The sequence below is a fragment of the Arachis ipaensis genome, chromosome B8 (genome assembly GCF_059453495.1).
Source record: "Arachis ipaensis isolate K30076 ecotype BB chromosome B8, ASM5945349v1, whole genome shotgun sequence".
Lineage (NCBI taxonomy): Eukaryota > Viridiplantae > Streptophyta > Magnoliopsida > Fabales > Fabaceae > Arachis > Arachis ipaensis.
In genome coordinates this window covers 65,251,408-65,261,097 of record NC_142443.1, presented here as the reverse complement: position 1 = coordinate 65,261,097, position 9,690 = coordinate 65,251,408, and the positions used below count along the sequence as shown (strand labels likewise).

Here is a 9,690-nt window from a genome sequence, read left to right as displayed (position 1 = left end):
AAACTTTGATTATGCATGTACAGCACTTGTTCAGGCTGCTGCTCCTTATAACTTTCCTCCTGCTGTCCCCACACCACTGATGGTTGGTTAGTTGTGTTCACTGCTACAAGTTGCAATCCATCCATCCTCTTTGACATTGTTTCAATTTGTTGTTGGAGCTGTTGGTGCATGAGTTTGTTCTGAGCTAGTATGGTATCAACTCCTTCAAGCTCAAATACACCCTTCTTTGGAGCTGCTTGCCTTTCAGAGGAATAGAAATACTCATTGTTGGCCACCATATCTATGAGATCATGTGCCTCTTGAGCAGTTTTCATCATTTGCAAAGATCCTCTTGATGAATAATCCAAAGCTTTCCTTGAAGGTAAGGACAAGCCTTCATAGAAATTCTGCAACTCCACCCATTCATTGAATATTTCTTCTGGACATCTTCTGATTAGAGCTTTATACCTCTCCCAAGCTTCATATAATGACTCTCCTTCTTGCTGTCTGAAGGTTTGCACATCAGTTTTTAGCTTGATGACTCTTTGGGGTGGATAGAATTTGGCTAGAAATTTGCTAACCAAATCATCCCAGCTGGTAATGCTCTCCTTAGGGAAGGTTTCTAACCAATGTGTGGCTTTGTCTCTCAGTGAAAATGGGAATAAAAGAAGCTTATAGATATCAGGATTGACTCCATTCGTTTTAACAATGTCATAGATTCTCAGAAAAATAGATAGGTGTTGGTTTGGATCTTCAGCAGCACTACCTCCATATTGACAATTGTTTTAAACTAGGGTAATCAATTGAGGCTTGAGTTCAAAGTTATTGGCATTGACATTGGGGGTTAGGATGCTTGGTATGCGAAATTGTTACTCAGGTTGTGAATTATTGTTCGAAATTGATTCCCTGGCGATGGCACCAAAAACGGATGCACAGAACCATGGTCTAAACATATCTTCACAACTTCGCATAACTAACCAACAAGTGCACTGGGTCGTCCAAGTAATAAACCTTACGTGAGTAAGGGTCGATCCCACGGAGATTGTTGGTATGAAGCAAGCTATGGTCACCTTGTAAATCTCAGTCAGGCGGATATAAAATAGTTATGGAGTTTTCGAAATTAATACTAAAATAAGGATAGAAATACTTATGTAAATCATTGGTGAGAATTTCAGATAAGCGTATGGAGATGCATTCATTCCTCTGAACCTCTGCTTTCCTGCTATCTTCATCCAATCCGTCTTACTCCTTTCTATGGCTGGCTTTATGTAAGGATGTCACCGGTGCCAATGGCTACTTTCAATCCTCTCGGGAAAATGGTCCAAATGCTCTGTCACAGCACGGCTAATCGTCTGGAGGCATCACCCTTGTCGTTGGTTGCATCCTATTCCTCTCTGTGAAAATGGTCCGATGCGCTGTCACTGCATGGCTAATCATCTTGGAGGTTCTCGATCATACTGGAATAGAATTTACTATCCTTTTGCGTCTGTCACTACGCCCAGCACTCGCGAGTTTGGAGTTCGTCACAGTCATTCAATCCCAGAATCCTACTCGGAATACCACGGACAAAGTTTAGACTTTCCGGACTCTCATGAATGCCGCCATCAATCTAGCTTATATCACGAAGATTCTGATTAAGAGATCTAAGAGATACTCATTCAATCTAATGTAGAACGGAAGTGATTGTCAGGCATGCGTTCATAGGGAATGATGATGATTGTCACGTTCATCACATTCAGGTTGAAGTGCGAATGAATATCTTAGAAGCGAAATAAGATGAATTGAATAGAAAACAGTAGTACTTTGCATTAATCTTTGAGGAACAGCAGAGCTCCACACCTTAATCTATGGAGTGCAGAAACTCTACCGTTGAAAATACATAAGTGATAATGGAGTTCATTGGCCTCGGCCCCAGAGGGGAACCGGAGTAACCAAAACTTCTATGATCCGAAGATAAAACTCAGGATGTCTAATACAATAGTAAAAAGTCCTATTTATAATAAACTAGCTACTAGGGTTTACAGAAGTAAGTAATTGATGCATAAATCCACTTCCGGGGCCCACTTGGTGTGTGCTTGGGCTGAGCTTGAATGTTACACGTGCAGAGGCTCTTTCTGGAGTTGAACGCCAGCTTTTGTGCCAGCTTGGGCGTTGAACTCCACTTTGCAGCTTGTTTCTGGCGCTGGACGCCAGAATTAGGCAGAGAGCTGGCGTTGAACGCCAGTTTGCGTCATCTAAACTTGGGCAAAGTATGGACTATTATATATTGCAGGAAATCCCTGGATGTCTACTTTCCAACGCAATTGGAAGCGCGCCATTTTGAGTTTTGTAGCTCCAGAAAATCCACTTTGAGTGCAGGGAGGTCAGAATCCAACAGCATCAGCAGTCCTTCTTCAACCTCTGAATCTGATTTTTGCTCAAGTCCCTCAATTTCAGCCAGAAAATACCTGAAATCACAGAAAAACACACAAACTCATAGTAATGTCCAGAAATGTGAATTTGACATAAAAACTAATGAAAACATCCCTAAAAGTAACTAGATCCTACTAAAAGCATACTAAAAATAATGCCAAAAAGCGTATAAATTATCCGCTCATCACAACACCAAACTTAAATTGTTTCTTGTCCCCAAGCAACTGAAAATCAAATAGGATAAAAAGAAGAGAATATACTATAAATTCCAAACTATCAATGAAACATAGCTTCAATCGGATGAGCGGACTTGTAGCTTTTTGCCTCTTGAATAGTTTTGGCATCTCACTTTATCCATTGAGGTTCAGAATGATTGGCATCTATAGGAACTCAGAGTTCAGATAGTGTTATTGATTCTCCTAGTTCAGTATGATGATTCTTGAACACAGCTTCTTTATGAGTCTTGGCCGTGGCCCTAAGCACTTTGTTTTCCAGTATTACCACCGGATACATAAATGCCACAGACACATAATTGGGTGAACCTTTTCAGATTGTGACTCAGCTTTGCTAAAGTCCCCAATTAGAGGTATCCAGGGTTCTTAAGCACACTCTTTTTATTCTTTGGACCTTGACTTTAACCGCTCAGTCTCAAGTTTTCACTTGACACCTTCACGCCACAAGCACATGGTTAGGGACAGCTTGGTTTAGCCGCTTAGGCCAGGATTTTATTCCTTTAGGCCCTCCTATCCACTGATGCTCAAAGCCTTGGGATCCTTTTTATTTACCCTTGCCTTTTGGTTTTAAGGGTTATTGGCTTTTTGCTCTTGCCTCTTGGTTTTAAGAGCTTTTGGCTTTTTCTGCTTGCTTTTTCTTTTTCTTTCTATTTTTTTTTGCCTATTTTTTTTTCTGCAAGATTTATTCTTTGCTACTTTTTCTTGCTTCAAGAATCATTTTTATGATTTTTCAGATTATCAAATAATATGTCTCCTTGTCATCATTCTTTCAAGAGCCAACATATTTAACATTCTTAAACAACAACTTCAAAAGACATATGCACTGTTCAAGCATTCATTCAGAAAACAAGAAGCATTGTCACCACATCAATATAATTAAACTAAGTTCAAGGATAAATTCGAAACTCATGTACTTCTTGTTCTTTTGAATTAAAACATTTTTCATTTAAGAGAGGTGATGGATTCATAGGACATTCATAACTTTAAGACATAGTTACTAACTACTAATGATCATGTAATGAAGACACAAACATGGATAAGCACTTAACATAGAAAATGAAAAATAGAGAAAGTAAGAACAAGGAATGAGTCCACCTTAGTGATGGGTGCGTTTCTTTCTTGAGGAACCAATGATGTCCTTGAGCTCTTCTATGTCTCTTCCTTGTCTTTGTTGCTCCTCCCTCTTTGCTTTTTGATCTTCTCTAATTTCATGAAGGATGATGGAGTGTTCTTGATGTTCCACCCTTAATTGTCCCATGTTGGAACTTAATTCTCCTAGGGAGGTGTTGATTTTCTCCCAAAAATTCTGTGGAGGCAAGTGCATCCCTTGATGTATCTCAGGGATTTCTTGATGATGAGCTTCATTCTTCATGTGCCTGTTGAGATTCATGAATGTGCTCTCTTGTTTGCTCCATCCTTTTCTTAGTGATGGGCTTGTGAGATGAATCTTTCCATCTCCCATGGCACAGAGGTGGAAGCATTTGTCTTCCCTTTCCTCTTTCTTGAGGTTTCTTTGGCCTTAGGTGCCATTAATGGTAATGGAAAAACAAAAAGCTTATGCTTTTACCACACCAAACTTAGAATATTGCTCGCCCTCGAGCAAGAGAAGAAAGAATAGATGAAGAAGAAGAAGATATGGAGGAGATAGAGGGATGTGTGTATGGATGTGAGTGGTGAATGAAAAACAGAAGGGATGACCATGAATGAAGAGAGAGAGGGTGAGGTGGGTGGGGATCCTGTGGGGTCCACAGATCCTGAGATGTTCAAGGATTTACAACCTTGCACCAAATTAGGCATGTAAAATGCCCTTGCACACAACTCTGGGCGTTCACCGCCAGGTTGGTGCCCATTTTGGGCGTTCAACGCCCATTTGTTGCCCATTTCTGGCGTTGAACGCCAGAACCATGCTTGTTCTGGGCGTTCAGTGCCAGCTCTTCTCTAGGGTGCAATTCTGGCGTTCAGCGCCCAGATGCTGCCCCTTTTGGGCGTTCAGCGCCAGAACCATGCTCTGTTCTGGCGTTGAACGCCAGACAGGTGCTTCCTCCAGGGTGTGATTTTTCTTCTGCTGTTTTTGATTTCATTTTCAATTTTTTATATTTATTTTGTGACTCCACATGATCATGAACCTAAGGAAACATTAAAAACAAAAATAAAATTAGATAAATAAACATTGGGTTGCCTCCCAACAAGCGCTTCTTTAATGTCAATAGCTTGACAGTGGGCTCTCATGGAGCCTCACAGATGTGTAGAGCTTTGTTGAGACCTCCCAACACCAAACTTAAAGTTTGGATATGGGGGTTTGACACCAAACTTAGAGTTTGGTTGTGGCCTCCCAACACCAAACTTAGAGTTTGACTGTGGGGGCTTTGTTTGACTCTGCTTTGAGAGAAGCTTTTTATGCTTCCTCTCCATGGATGCCGAGAGAGATCCTTGAGTTGTAAACACAAGGTTGTCCTCATTTAATTGAAGGATCAATTCTCCTCTGTCCACATCAATCACAGCTCTTGCTGTGGTTAGGAAAGGTCTTCCTAGGATGATGGATTCATCCTCTTCCTTTCCAGTATCCAGGACTATGAAATCAGCAGGGATGTAAAGGCCTTCAACCTTTACTAACACGTCCTCTACTTGTCCATAAGCCTGTTTTCTTGAATTGTCTGCCATCTCTAATGAGATTTTAGCAGCTTGCACCCCATAGATTCCCAGTTTCTCTATTACAGAGAGGGGCATGAGGTTTATTCCTGAACCAAGGTCACACAGAGCCTTAAAGATCATGGTGCCTATGGTACAAGGTATTATGAACTTTCTAGGATCCTGTCTCTTCTGAGGCAATGTCAGTTGATCCAGATCGCTTAGTTCATTGGTGAACAAGGGAGGTTCATCTTCCCAAGTTTCAATACCAAATAATTTGGCATTTAGCTTCATGATTGCACCAAGGAACTTGGCAGCTTGCTCTTCAGTAGCATCCTCATTTTCTTCAGAAGAGGAATACTCATCAGAGCTCATGAATGGCATAAGGAGGTTCAATGGAATCTCTATGGTCTCTAGATGAGTCTCTGATTCCCTTGGTTCCTCAGAGGGAAGCTCCTTATTGATCACTGGACGTCCCAGGAGGTCTTCCTCCTTCGGATTCACGTCCTCTCCTTCCTTTACAGGTTCGGCCATGGTGATTAATTCAATGGCCTTGCACTCTCCTTTTGGATTTTCTTCTATATTGCTTGGGAGAGTACTAGGAGGGATTTCAGTGATCCTTTTACTCAGCTGGCCCACTTGTGCTTCCAAATTTCTAATGGAAGACCTTGTTTCATTCATGAAACTCACAGTGGCCTTAGATAGATCAGAGACTAAATTTGCTAAGCTAGACGGATTCTGCTCAAAATTCTCTGTCTGTTGCTGAGTGGATGATGGAAAAGGTTTACTATTGTTAAACCCATTTCTTCCACCATTATTAATGCCTTGTTGAGGCTTTTGATCCTTCCATGAGAAATTTGGATGATTTCTCCATGATGAGTTATAGGTGTTTCCATAAGGTTCACCTAAGTAATTCACCTCTGCTATTGCAGGGTTCTCAGGACCATAAGCTTCTTCTTCAGAAGATGCCTCTTGAGTACTGTTGGATGCAGCTTGCATTCCATTCAGACTCTGAGAAATCATATTGACTTGCTGAGTCAATATTTTGTTCTAAGCTAATATGGCATTCAGAGTATCAATTTCAAGAACTCCCTTCTTCATAGGCGTCCCATTATTCATAGGATTCCTTTCAGAAGTGTACATGAACTGGTTATTAGCAACCATGTCAATGAGTTCTTGAGCTTCTGCAGGCATTTTCTTTAGGTGAATGGATCCACCTGTAGAAGTATCCAATGACATCTTTGATAGCTCAGATAAACCATCATAGAATATATCCAAGATGGTCCATTCTGAAAGCATGTCAGAATGACACTTTTTGGTCAGCTGCTTGTATCTTTCCCAAGCTTCATAGAGGGATTCCCCTTCTTTCTGTCTGAAGGATTGAACATCATCTCTAAGCTTGCTCAGCTTTTGAGGAGGAAAGAACTTGGCTAAGAAAGCCGTGACCAGCTTATCCCAAGAGTTCAGACTATCTTTGGGTTGAGAGTCCAACCACACTCTAGCTCTGTCTCTTACAGCAAAAGGGAAAAGCATGAGCCTGTAGACTTCAGGATCTACTCCATTAGTCTTAACAGTATCACAGATCTGCAAGAATTCAGTTAAGAACTGAAAGGGATCTTTAGATGGAAGTCCATGGAACTTGCAGTTCTGCTGCATCAGAGAAACTAGCTGATGTTTCAGCTCAAAGTTGTTTGCTCCAATGGTAGGAATGGAGATGCTCCTTCCATGTAAATTGGAATTAGGTGCAGTAAAGTCACCAAGCATTCTCCTTGCATTATTGTTGTTGGGTTCAGCTGCCATCTCCTTTACTTGTTCGAAATTTTCAATAAGGTTGTCTCTGGATTGTTGTAATTTAGCTTCTCTTAGTTTCCTCTTCAGAGTCCTTTTAGGTTCTGGATCAGCTTCAACAAGAATGCCTTTTTCTTTGTCCCTGCTCATAAGGAAGAGAAGAGAAAAAGAAAAGAAGAGGAATCCTCTATGTCACAGTAAAGAGGTTCCTTATTGTTAGTAGAAGAAGAGAAGAAGAAAAAATTCGAACACAGATAGAAGAGGGGGTTTGAATTTGGTGAGTGATGTGAGGAAGAGATGTTGGTAGATGAATAAATAAATAGAATAAGATGAGAGAGGGAGAGGATTTTCGAAAATAATTTTTGAAAAAGAGTTAGTGATTTTCGAAAATAGTTTTTGAAAAAAAGTTAGTAATTTTTCGAAAATTCAAATAAAAAATAAAATAATTAGTCTAATTAAAAAGAAATTTTGAAAAAGAGGGAAGATATTTTCGAAAATTAGAGAGAGAGAGTTAGTTAGGTAGTTTTGAAAAAGGTAAGAAACAAACAAAAAGTTAGTTAGTTAGTTGAAACAAATTTTGAAAAGATAAGAAGTTAGGAAGTTAGAAAAGATATTTTGCAATCATTTTTTTTTTGAAAAAGGTAAGATAAGAAGATATTTTTGTAAAGATATGATAGAAATTAGTTTTTGAAAAAGATTTGATTTTTAAAATCTCAATTAATGACTTGATTCACAAGAAATCACAAGATATGATTCTAGAACTTAAAGTTTGAATCTTTCTTAACAAGTAAGTAACAAACTTGAAATTTTTGAATCAAAACATTAATTGATGATGTTATTTTCGAAAATATGATGTAAAATTAAGAAAAATATTTTTGAAAAATATTTTTGAAATTTTCAAAAATAACTAAAAAAAATTAAAAAAAAGATTTGATTTTTGAAAAAGATTTTGAAAAAGATAAGATTTTTTTAAATTGAAAATTTGATTTGACTCATAAAAACAACTAGATTTTAAAAATTTTTGAAAAAGTCAAATCTAATTTTCGAAATTTTAAGAGAGAAAAAGGGAAAGATATTTTTTTATTTTTGAATTTTTTATGATGAGAGAGAAAAACAAGAAAAATGATGCAATGCATGAAAGTTATGGGTCAAAACAATGAATGCATGCAACAATGCTATGAATGTCAAGATGAACACCAAGAACACTATGAAGATCATGATGAACATCAAGAACATATTTTTGAAAAATTTTTAATGCAAAGAAAACATGCAAGACACCAAACTTAGAAATCTTTGATGCTTAGACTCTATGGATGCAAGAATGCATATGAAAAACATCATACAACACAAAACAAGAAAACATCAAGATCAAACAAGAAGACTTACCAAGAACAAGTTGAAGATCATGAAGAACACTATGAATGCATGAATTTTCGAAAAATGCAAGATGAGTATGCAATTGACACCAAACTTATAACATGACACATGACTCAAACAAGAAACACAAAAATATTTTTGATTTTTATGATTTTATGATTTTTTTTGTATTTTCTTTTAATTTTTTCGAAAATCATTTTGAAAAAAGAAAAATAAGGATTCCAAAATTTTTAATATGAATTCCAGGAATCTTATGCTCTTTAGTCTAAAGCTCCAATCAAAGGGTCAGGCATGGCTTAATAGCCAGCCAAGCTTTAGTATGTGACTCAGACATGACAAGCCTGACATGCCCTACAGAAAAATTAGACATGGCTTTACAGCCAGCCAGGCTTCCACATGCTTCATGAAACACTAGAATTCATTCTTAAAAATTCTGAAGAAAAATATATTTTTGAAAACATTTTTATTTTTATTTTTTTCGAAAACAAAGGAGAAATTTTTGAAAGATTTTTGAAAACTTTTTTGAAAATAAAACAAAAAGAAAATTTACCTAATCTGAGCAACAAGATGAACCGTCAGTTGTCCAAACTCGAACAATCCACGGCAACGGCGCCAAAAACTTGGTATGCAAAATTGTTACTCAGGTTGTGAATTATTGTTCGAAATTGATTCCCTGGCGATGGCACCAAAAACGGATGCACAGAACCATGGTCTAAACATATCTTCACAACTTCGCATAACTAACCAGCAAGTGCACTGGGTCGTCCAAGTAATAAACCTTACGTGAGTAAGGGTCGATCCCACGGAGATTGTTGGTATGAAGCAAGCTATGGTCACCTTGTAAATCTCAGTCAGGCGGATATAAAATAGTTATGGAGTTTTCGAAATTAATACTAAAATAAGGATAGAAATACTTATGTAAATCATTGGTGAGAATTTCAGATAAGTGTATGGAGATGCATTCATTCCTCTGAACCTCTGCTTTCCTGCTATCTTCATCCAATCCGTCTTACTCCTTTCTATGGCTGGCTTTATGTAAGGATGTCACCGGTGCCAATGGCTACTTTCAATCCTCTCGGGAAAATGGTCCAAATGCTCTGTCACAGCACGGCTAATCGTCTGGAGGCATCACCCTTGTCGTTGGTTGCATCCTATTCCTCTCTGTGAAAATGGTCCGATGCGCTGTCACTGCATGGCTAATCATCTTGGAGGTTCTCGATCATACTGGAATAGAATTTACTATCCTTTTGCGTCTGTCACTACGCCCAGCACT

At 38.4% G+C, this 9,690-nt stretch overlaps 1 non-coding gene across 1 annotated transcript; it reads left to right on the top strand.

Annotated features, from left to right (window-relative positions):
* The first annotated feature begins 6,549 nt into the window (after nucleotides 1-6,549).
* Nucleotides 6,550-6,653, top strand: LOC148548391 (small nucleolar RNA R71). Its single transcript, XR_015898047.1, has one exon. It is a non-coding gene; the product is annotated as a small nucleolar RNA R71 (small nucleolar RNA).
* Nucleotides 6,654-9,690: the final 3,037 nt, after the last annotated feature.